Genomic DNA, 10,295 nt, shown 5'->3' with positions numbered 1-10,295 from the left:
CGACAAGGCTAAAGACATCTAACTATACATAACTGTCTACGAGCCTCTAAAGAGAGTGTGTAACATCATATAGACGGGACAGGATCCCGTCATGCCCATACATATATGCACACAAAAGAATAATACCAAATAGTGCAACTCCCGGATGAAATGGAGCTCCTCATGCGGTCCACCGAACAAGTAATCTATGGATCAAGTCTGTCTCCCTGTCCACATAAGGGCATGACGCAGCGTCCACAAATAAAAGGACGCCAGTACGAATAATGTACTGAGTATGTAAAGCATAATCAATAACATAATGGAAGCATAAGAAATAACATAAGATAGACGAGTCATGAAATGAAAGAGCTAGGTATACCTCTAGCGACGTTCGTCATATTTACTTACCCTCTTTCTAATGGGACACTTCCATTTCATACATTTATACATTCAAAAGTATCATACCCGACCATAGAGGTTCGGTGTATTACATACCCGACCATGATAAGGTTTGGTGTTACACATACCTGGCCCTACCAAGGCTCAGTGTCATCCGTACCCACTGCAGTGGTGTGCGCGCGATAGGTATCATACCCGGCCATATAAGCTCGGTGTTACATAATAGCCATACATACTTATACCCGTATACATAAGAGTCCATAAATGTCATAAACATCATCATCATTTTCGTTACATCTTTCCTTAGAGGATCAACTATCATATAAAGGAGGTAATAGCATTGTAAAAATATCGAGAATCATGAGCTTTAGTAATTCTAGGGATGGAGTCATTTGGAAGACATTTTGGAACTCATGAGAAGGTATATAGCAATGGAATCATGCCTTAATGAAAGAAGGGTTAGCCTTACATACCTCGTCGTCTTCTTAACTACTTAACGTTCACCGTTGAAGCTTGAGAAATCTACATTTAGAAGGATTCATACCATAGTTAAGCCTTAATGATACTCTTAAACCCAAACTAGAATAATTCATGGGCTAACAAAAATTGGGCAGCATTTCTCCTATTTCATCGACTTCCACCATATTACAAAACAACTCTCAAACATCCACAATAACATCCACAATATCATAATCAAGTAATCACATTCCATTAAGTCTTCAAAATTCATTCTCATGTTCAACTTATACTAACAACTTCACACCCAACTTTAGCACATTTTCATACAACACTTCCTCATCATCATTATTACCTTCCATAACAAGATTATATCCACATTATACTAAGAATCATAACTTAAGTTAGCTTACTACTCAAAAACATCATAAAAGCTACATTTAGAACTCATTTTCTACTTTCTTCTTCTATCCAAGTCGTTCAACAACCAAGCATTCTTAATAACATGAAATAAGCATGAAAACTAACCTTTTATCTCATAAGAATGAGCTTTGGAGCAGCTATCCGCTTATGTGAAAACCCTAGTTTCAATACCCAAGAATTTCTTGTAGTATACTAACCCTAGCAAGACTTCTATCACATGTATATCTTGATTCTTGCCTCTTGATCTTTGTTATCTCTTGGGTTTGAGTGAAATATGTTGGGAGAAGGGTTTTGGGAGCTCTCAAGGCTTGGAGAAAAGGTGGGAAATGAAATAAATGAACAAGGGGGCCATATATAACGAAATAAAATTCTGGCTCGACCCGGATATACGGCCAATTGTACGAGCCGTATAATTTATACGGTCCGTATAATCTCACTATGAAATCACCCCTCTCTGGAAGTAATCTACGGACCATTATACGGGCCGTATAATTTATACGGTTCGTACAATTGGAAATTCCCGAATTTTATTCTCGTCGACTCGTTTGACTTTCAATCCTTGTGGAACCTTCTTGGCACTTATATAACACTTCATTAACCATACAATAGGCCCTCTAGCAGCCCCTCAAGACATAACCAAATAAATATTAGCTCAAATATATCGAAAACTGTCACGACCCAACCTGCCATGACCGGCACCCATCTAAATCCTAACGGGCGAACCAACATACATACCACCTAATCCATTCAATACGGTTTTTAGTTAAAACAGGCTAATCAATCATTACTTATTTAACAACAAAAGAACAAGTAAATCATGCCATAAATACTGTAGTAAGTGTGGAAGTTCTAGCTATTACAATCCCCAAAGTCCGAAAGTCATCGTACAGGACTCTACGCCAAAAACATGTCTAAGAACTGAAATCTGCCTAATAAATATCCATAATGTCCATAATAAGAAAAGACATCATAAGTAGAAGATCTTCGGGCGTCCTAGCATGAGAAGAAGCTCACCCCAAAATCTATCAGTAATTACCCTCCACGCTAGATGTGAGGATGAGTAGCGGTCTGTATATCAAAATCTGCACTCAAAGAATGCGGCAAAGTAGTATCAGTACAAACACTATGTACCGGTAAGCATCATAGGGTGACTAAGATTAGTATCATACATATCTTATGAAATCAATAACATAAACAAGCCAGCCAATCATACACGAATATCAATACATCACAACAAGTCAACCACGGACAATCAAAACAAATCACCAAATTGCCAGGAATCACAAACACGTCGACCACAACGGAGATAAATTTACCACTATACCCCCACTCGCTGTACACACATGCTATTTGATGTCATAGCTCAGTAGTCATGACCTGCAGGGGACCCATGGTGTCCATGTACCCTCGTTCCAAAACACTCCTTGGACCCGAGCACAACCTCCGGTCCGGAATGAACCTCTGAAGCGGGATATAACAATAAACCTCTCATTTTCGGAACTATCCTCGGACCACGAGCCCATAATCTAGGCCATATGTGTGCCTTGTCATACCTTTTACAGAACAGTGTTTCTGACCTTCTTAATATCCATATTCACCTCATCATTTCATGTCCCAATATCCTCGAGAAGACCATATTAACTTCTCATCACAATACATCCACTGCAGATTAAATCACTCAGGAATAATGGCATAAAGCCTACACAACATTCAATCACAAGCACATAGGAGCTTAACCACAGAATATCATGTAACGAATACTAGACATGCTTTCTCCTAATGAAATCACAAACATACATTCAACTAACCAAAGTCTAACTCCGGTAAACCGTAACCTACCTCGAGGTAAATGAACAATGCCTGTCACTCTGCCATAGCCTTTCCTTTCCTCAAAGCCTCAATACGTTCACGGTCTAGAAATAGAAGACTCAATGAGTCACATTGCTCAATTTGCAAATACCAAGGCAAGAAATACCCTTCCCTTTCCCCATTCTAAGGGTGGATGGTTTTCTAGGTGATAGACAACCTATCAAAAGCCCCTAATATTCATAAACCATCAATTTCTACCACATTCCATCAAACATTCCCATTACAACAGTTTTCTATGGCAAAGATACCATTTTTATAGAACCCTAGGTCTCTAATCACTTACTTTATGTCTCTAACTGTTCAATTTAGGATCAAGAGCAACTAACCAATGCATTTAGATGATAACTAAGCGATAATAATCATAATCCATCAAGTTTAGAAGGTTTATTAATATTCTAGGGTTTCTATTTCAATTTCACCATTAAAGACCCATGGAGAAGATTACAATAATTAGGGGGAAAGGAATGATACAATGAAAAGCAATGGAACTTACCTCAGTCTTGCCCTAGCTTGACATTCTCTCTAAGTGTTTGTTGGGAAGTGTGTTGGGGTGTTATGAATGAGAAAATAAAACTAAGGCATTAAAAACCCGGCTACTGCTTCCCGTCGACCGCTGCGGCGGTCACTATGCCGCTGCAGCGGTCCCGCTATAGCGGCCAAGCCACCGCTATAGCGATCCTAAGATAAATCAGCTCACCGATATAGTGATCGCCACGCTGCTATAGCGGTATCGCTGTAGCGGGCAAAGGCCCGCCACAGCGGCCCCAAGAGAAATTGGCAGGCTGCTGGAAGCGGTCAGCCCACCGCTACAGCAGTGCATTTTGGGCAGTAGCTCGATTTTCTGTCCAGTTTTCCCCCTATGACCCCACATTTCATCCCAGGCCTCAAAACACAACACAAAACATGCATACATACAAAGAGACGCCCTACGAATCCACCTGCGGCCTCAGAATTCCCAATGGAGTCCTAAATTTCTATAACGATCGGAAGGGTCGTTACAAAACCCTTCCGAACACGACTTACATTTCACATCCTTTAACAAACTAGATTTCACCCATTCATATTACTTCAAAATCTTATAGTATGCACTTTAAGCTATCTAATAGTTTCCTTAATCTCGTAAGGGTTTCATAATCACCTTAGGCTCACGTTAGCCTACTCACAAGGCAACAATCCAAAATTTTTGAGATGTAACACCAATAAACTCAGATGCAATCAAGCGCTACTATGCATGAAGAAGGAGCTTCTCGCCTTTGTAATAGTACTCTTTGCTCTCAATCGTTATTCTATTTTGCTTGTATTAGTTATTTCCTTTTGCTTGTAATTGTTTTGTGATAGATAGGTTGAACAAAACACCTTTTGTAATATGAACTACGCAATGACCTGATTTTCCCGTGATGGGATACGTAGGCAATCCATTTGGGATCCAGTCGCTTTATTAGTAAAAACCAAAAGTCCATTATTTTATTTCTGAGCTACGGTAGACCTGAATTCCTGCTGCGATAGGATACGTAGGCGCTCTTTGAGCTCGGTCGCATAAAAAAAAACCCAAGAAAACCCCTAGGGAGCCTCAGAGATAAGACCTCACAAAGGAGAAGGGACTGCTGCACACTCAACTGGGGCAGAATTTTTGAGAGGATCTCAAAAATTCGCGCCATCAACCCACTACAAAATTTAGCTAACCCAGAATTCTAAACTAGGGTGAAATTTTGAGGTTCGACAGGTCCGGCATGGGAATTCATAGATCGAGATTTAGACTGGGGCAGAATTTTTTAGAAGAGGTCTCAAAAATTCCGCGTAAGGATGCAAAGACCCCAGTCACAGAAGAAAGGATCTCCCTCATTTAGAGTGCATGTCATGACAATTGACCTTACCACTTTCAAATAATGCATTTATTTTCCGACAAATGAGATACATTTATAGTAACTTTATAAAAATGATATTTCTGCATAATGAAAAAGGTTTATTTTTCGAATACCGGAGTCGAAAGGGTTTTGAGTCCAGAAAGACGAAGATGCGACAACGCCGGCAACACGAATCAACTTTAAATAGGAAAAACTAATCCTTTTCTGATGTAGGTCCCCAGGACGTCGAAAGACGATCCTTTTTCTAACTTTGCTTTGTGTACAGGGGATGGTTCGCCAAAAAAGGTCAGAATCACTACTGGGATCCGACTTTCGGAATACATACCCACCCACGAAGACCATTGGGTTTTTGAATGTCACCAAGGATCAAAACGCCTTAAGGGAGAATATCTAGCCAAAAGGGCTATAAAAGGATCGAAATGCCGTAAGGGCAAATGACTAGCCACGAGGGCTACGAAAGGTCAAAATGCCATAAAGGCAAACACATGGCCATAAGTGCCCACAAAGAACAAAGGCCATAATGGAAAAATCATCGGCCAATGAGGTCATCGTAAGACAATATGGCCCATCCGACCAAGAAGGTCACAGTCGAGATAAAGGACGAAAGAAAGATGATTCAGCCGAAAGGGCCATATCTGTCATTCGCATTATTTCTTCTTATTTACCAAGAGGGCCATTACACGTTTATTTTTCGGCTGCCGAGAAGGCCATTCATACAGACCGCCAAGAGGACCATTGTACTTTTATTTTCCTTCTGTCGAGAGGGCCATTCATACAAATCGCCAAGAGGGCTATTGCACGTTTGTTTTCCCGCTGCCAAGAGGGCCATTGCACGTTTATTTTCTTGCTGCCAAGAGGGCCATTGCACGTTTATTTTCCTGCTGCCGAGAGGGCCATTCATACAAACTGCCAAGAGGGCCATTGCACATTTATTTTTCTGCTGCCGAGAGGGCCATTCATACAAACATGCCAAGAGGGCTATTCATACAAACATGCCAAGAGGGCCATCCATACAAACATGTCAAGCGGGCCATTTATTTCAATTTCCATGAGGGCCATTTATTTTAATCTCTAAGAAAGCCATTCATACAAACATGCCAAGAGGGCATTTATTTCAATTGCCGAGAAGGCCATGCATATAAATTATGGGGTATAGCAAGACAACAAAGCGATGTAAAACCGGTCATGAGACCGCAGTATTCACCCTCAAAAAAGACAAAGTGATGAAAAATCGGTCAGGAGACCGCAGTATTTGCTCAAAAGACAAGACAATGTAAATCTGGCCAGATAACCGCATTATTCGTCATTCAAAAAATTGATGTTACTCAGCAGATGGAAGCAGATTTATAGCTGCCAGCTAGAGCAGGTTGATCAAATCAAATCTAGATAAATTACGGAGCAAACGTAACTTTTTCTTACTCAGCCGGTCCAGATAAGGTGCCCATGAGAGTCAAGCTCTCCAGCCAGGACATGGAAGATCACTCCCCCCGCTCAGCCACACAATAACAATTGATTGCTTATGTGCTTATTTGCTTTTTTTTTCTTATTCCGCTACCGGTTGGACACACACCGACACACACAAAGGCATTCCGCATAAGGAATACCTTTCTCTTCCGATGGAGTCGAACTACAAGTGACTTGATTCTCGAAGCCAGGGATATGTAGGCGGACTCAATGCCAGAGAGTAAGTCACATTCTTCTCCAAACACACCGGAACTCCCAGTTAAATAATAGGAATGATCGAGAATTTGTCTTAAATTTGCATTTAGAAGTCATAATTGAGTCAAACTACAAGTGGCCTGAATTCTCATAGAACCTGAGATATGTTGGAAACCCAGAAGCCAGAGTATGGCCAAACATTTTCAAAACTGCATAAAAATGAGGAGTCGGGTCACCAAAAAATTAGGTTAGTCAAATTTCGTTGCTCAGGGATGGTTCCACCATCCCCGAACACTGAAGGGGCAGTTGTCGACACCTAATTTTGACCTCCCGAATTTACCTTAATTACTCAGAGTCCTCGGATTCAGACAGAGCAAAATACTTATTAGGAACTAAAATGATTTTAGAAAATTATTCAGAAAATATTTACCAGCTTATTTTGGTGAGATAATTTCTATAAATATTATAAATCATTTATAAATTAATTGGCACCTTTATAAAAAATTTAACAATTATTTATTTAATTGTTTAAATTGGCCAAATTGACAAATTACAAGTATTTCACTATGTTTAACATTCAGGGAATTTGAGTAATTAAATAAATTAATCACTTCACACCTCAATTCATATTTAGTCAAGTTGTTAGAATTTATCATAATTAATAGAGTATCTAATTAAGGTTAATTTTGATAATTTGCTCATCTGACGACTATAATTGAAATAATCAATTAATAGCCCAATTATGGCACAATTAGAAAATTCTTCCCCTAACTGAGGTAATTTTTGCAAATTTGGCCTTTATTAAAGAACATCATTGATTAATCAGTCAAGGTCATTTATTAGTCACAATAAATTGGCTAAGGGTTGTAATTTAAATAGCCGGGTTTTAAAACCAAGTCACTAGAAGGACATATTTGCAAAATGAAGACCTTATTCATTTGATTAACCATTGAGGGTACATAATTAAGGGTTTTAAATTAATGTGTCGAGTTTTAATTATATTTATTTATCAACACGCGTGTAAATTTCCCGCACGTATGCATCACGTGTATATATATATATATATATATATATATATATACAAAAAATCAGGCCTCTCTATAATAGTGGACCAGGACCGGCCCCAGGCCCAAAAAGGACCGGCCCCAGGCCCAAAAAGGACCGGCCCAGTCCAACTCGTATTAAAAAACCAAAGGGGTAAAACCCCTCTCACCTTTTCACTTTACCTCTAACCCCTTCCCCTTTCCCTCTCCGCTCATAGAAACCCTAGAGGAGCCGTCACCTCTCTCCTCATCACTATAAGCTAAAATGGCGCGATTTCAGTCCAAAATAATTCAAGTACAGGCCTGTGTGGCCATTAAGGGTAAAGTTTTAATTGATTTCAATCTCTATTATGGGGTTACTACCAACAAAGGTGTTATTTTGCTTTATTTTTGAATTTCTCTGTATTTTCAAATGTTAACCTCTGAAATTTCTTAATGGTTCTTTTTTGCATTCGTTTGAATTCAAGCTTTTTGATTGGTTATTTGAGAACTCTGTGGATTAAGGGTTTGTTGATCCATTTCTGACCATTGATATAACCTTAGATGAAATCTAGGCCCTACAATGTATGATTGTGAGGAGGGAACTTCCATTTTGAGGTTCATCCCACATCGACCCGATTAGGATTTGGGATTTTTAGGGATTTCTATAAATAGAACCCCTACTTTACATCTTCAGATGTACTTTCCCTTCAGACCTGGAGAGACTTTTGACACCTTCGGGCTTGTAACTTTATATTTTATCATTTGCAAGGCTAAGAACTCGAATACCTAGGGTTTCATTATTGAGACCTTTAATTTACTGAGTTGATTTTAAGTTTTAAATTTTTTATCTTGTGTGTGCTATTTGCAGTAGTGATTTGAGCTTTTGGGGAATAATTGAGGTTCCAAGTCCAACTGTCCACCAGGCTACGCTTGAAAAGGTAGTACTCTATTCCCTTTTATATTTTCTGCATTTTTTAGGTTCCTCTATGCGTTTTTGTGCTTTTTTTGCTTAATTTTGTTTTATTATGTCCATTTTATTATTAGATTAGTTCAGTTATGTGCTTAGTATTTAGGTGTTGTTTAGTTTAATGATCATGCTTAGTTTAGTTTAATCTTATTACTTGTTTAGCATAGCATTTATGTCCTGTCTAGCACAGTTTTCATGTTTAGTTAAGTTTCAGTTTGTTTATCCTGTTTTAAGTACAATGTTAATCTCCTATTTAGTCTAGTTGACATGTTTAGTGAGAGGCCAATCTCCTGCTCCTATGTTAGCCTTGGTTATCATTCTGTTTGAAAGTAGTGTTGATCTTTTGTCTCCCTGTCTGGTCTGTTTATTGTCATTACAGTGTACATATTCCTGTTTGTGTGCTTAGTTTGGTATCATCATATGAGATGTGAAGTGTATATTCTGTCCCTCTGTTTAACTCATGTTGCTCCTGTATGTAGTGTGGTATTGCCTTCCTACCTATTTGTTTGGTTTGGTCATTGTCATGTCTAATGCTTGATTTCTAGTTGATTATCCAGCCCCATCCTGATTAAACTACATCGGACCCTGCTACTTTATTAACCTAATCTTATATGTTGAATGTTCCATCTAAGATTGTTGGCTTCATTTGGTTTGCTTTTGTATATGCCTAGACACTATAGTATACTTAGTATCAAAGATTGTGTATCTCTAAATGTGCTTCATTTCTGCCTAAGTGTATATATGTGTGTACTGTAAGTATACTCTAGTTGAATATCTTAGTGAGGAGTTTAGTTTGCTCATTATAGATCAAGCTTGAACCCTCCCCGGTGTTAGCCATGCCTGGGATTCCTAGAAATCCCTTGGAACTTGTGCAACATCAGGGAGACGAGGGCAAAAGCTTTCTAGTATTGACCCTCTATACATCCTCATGAAGGTGTATGCCACAGCATACTTTAAAGATACACTACATGTATACCTGCTATTAGTCCTCTTGGACTTTCAATAGTTGATGATCATTTGATTATTCAGCCTGAAGCCCATTGCTGTTAACATTCTGATTTACTTGGTGTATATTGTTATGTGTATAAGTTATTAATTTTTACCCCTTTTATTTGGAAAACCTCTCTCTGCATTTATGGGTCCTTCTCTTCCATACAGGAATTGGGCTGCAGCCCAATTCCAAAGCTGATCGTGGCTGAGTACACATATGTAAGGGAAGCCAATATATTTGAAAGCCCAACTATGGGTGAAAATGGCACTAACGGGGCGGGTAGCCCGTTAGTAGTTTAATTCCTTTTTTCCTTTCTATTTTCTGTATGTGTGTAAATTTACAAACTTAAACCTTATATTTGTGAAACCATGTATGTTAGAATTAGGATAACACTTAGTTAATTAGGTAATAAAGATAAAAACGAGGAAAACCTCTTTTCAAATCTTGACTGCTTTTTAAACAATGAAACGTCTCTTTTAAATGAACTTTGGGGACAAATCTGATTTCAGTGATCAAAGACTATAAGACGTTGTTTTTGAGATAAAATTGCATTGGATTTTGAAGTAGGAAATTGGGAAATGCATGTTTTACTTAAACTCACAACAAAACGACTCTTTATACGGCTAAGTATTTGGACCTGGAAGTCCTTAGGAATTTAGGCA

Source organism: Lycium ferocissimum, chromosome 5, assembly GCF_029784015.1.
Source record: "Lycium ferocissimum isolate CSIRO_LF1 chromosome 5, AGI_CSIRO_Lferr_CH_V1, whole genome shotgun sequence".
NCBI classification, from domain to species: domain Eukaryota; kingdom Viridiplantae; phylum Streptophyta; class Magnoliopsida; order Solanales; family Solanaceae; genus Lycium; species Lycium ferocissimum.
The sequence above is the reverse complement of the archived record's forward strand: the minus strand, read 5'-3'. Positions refer to the sequence as shown.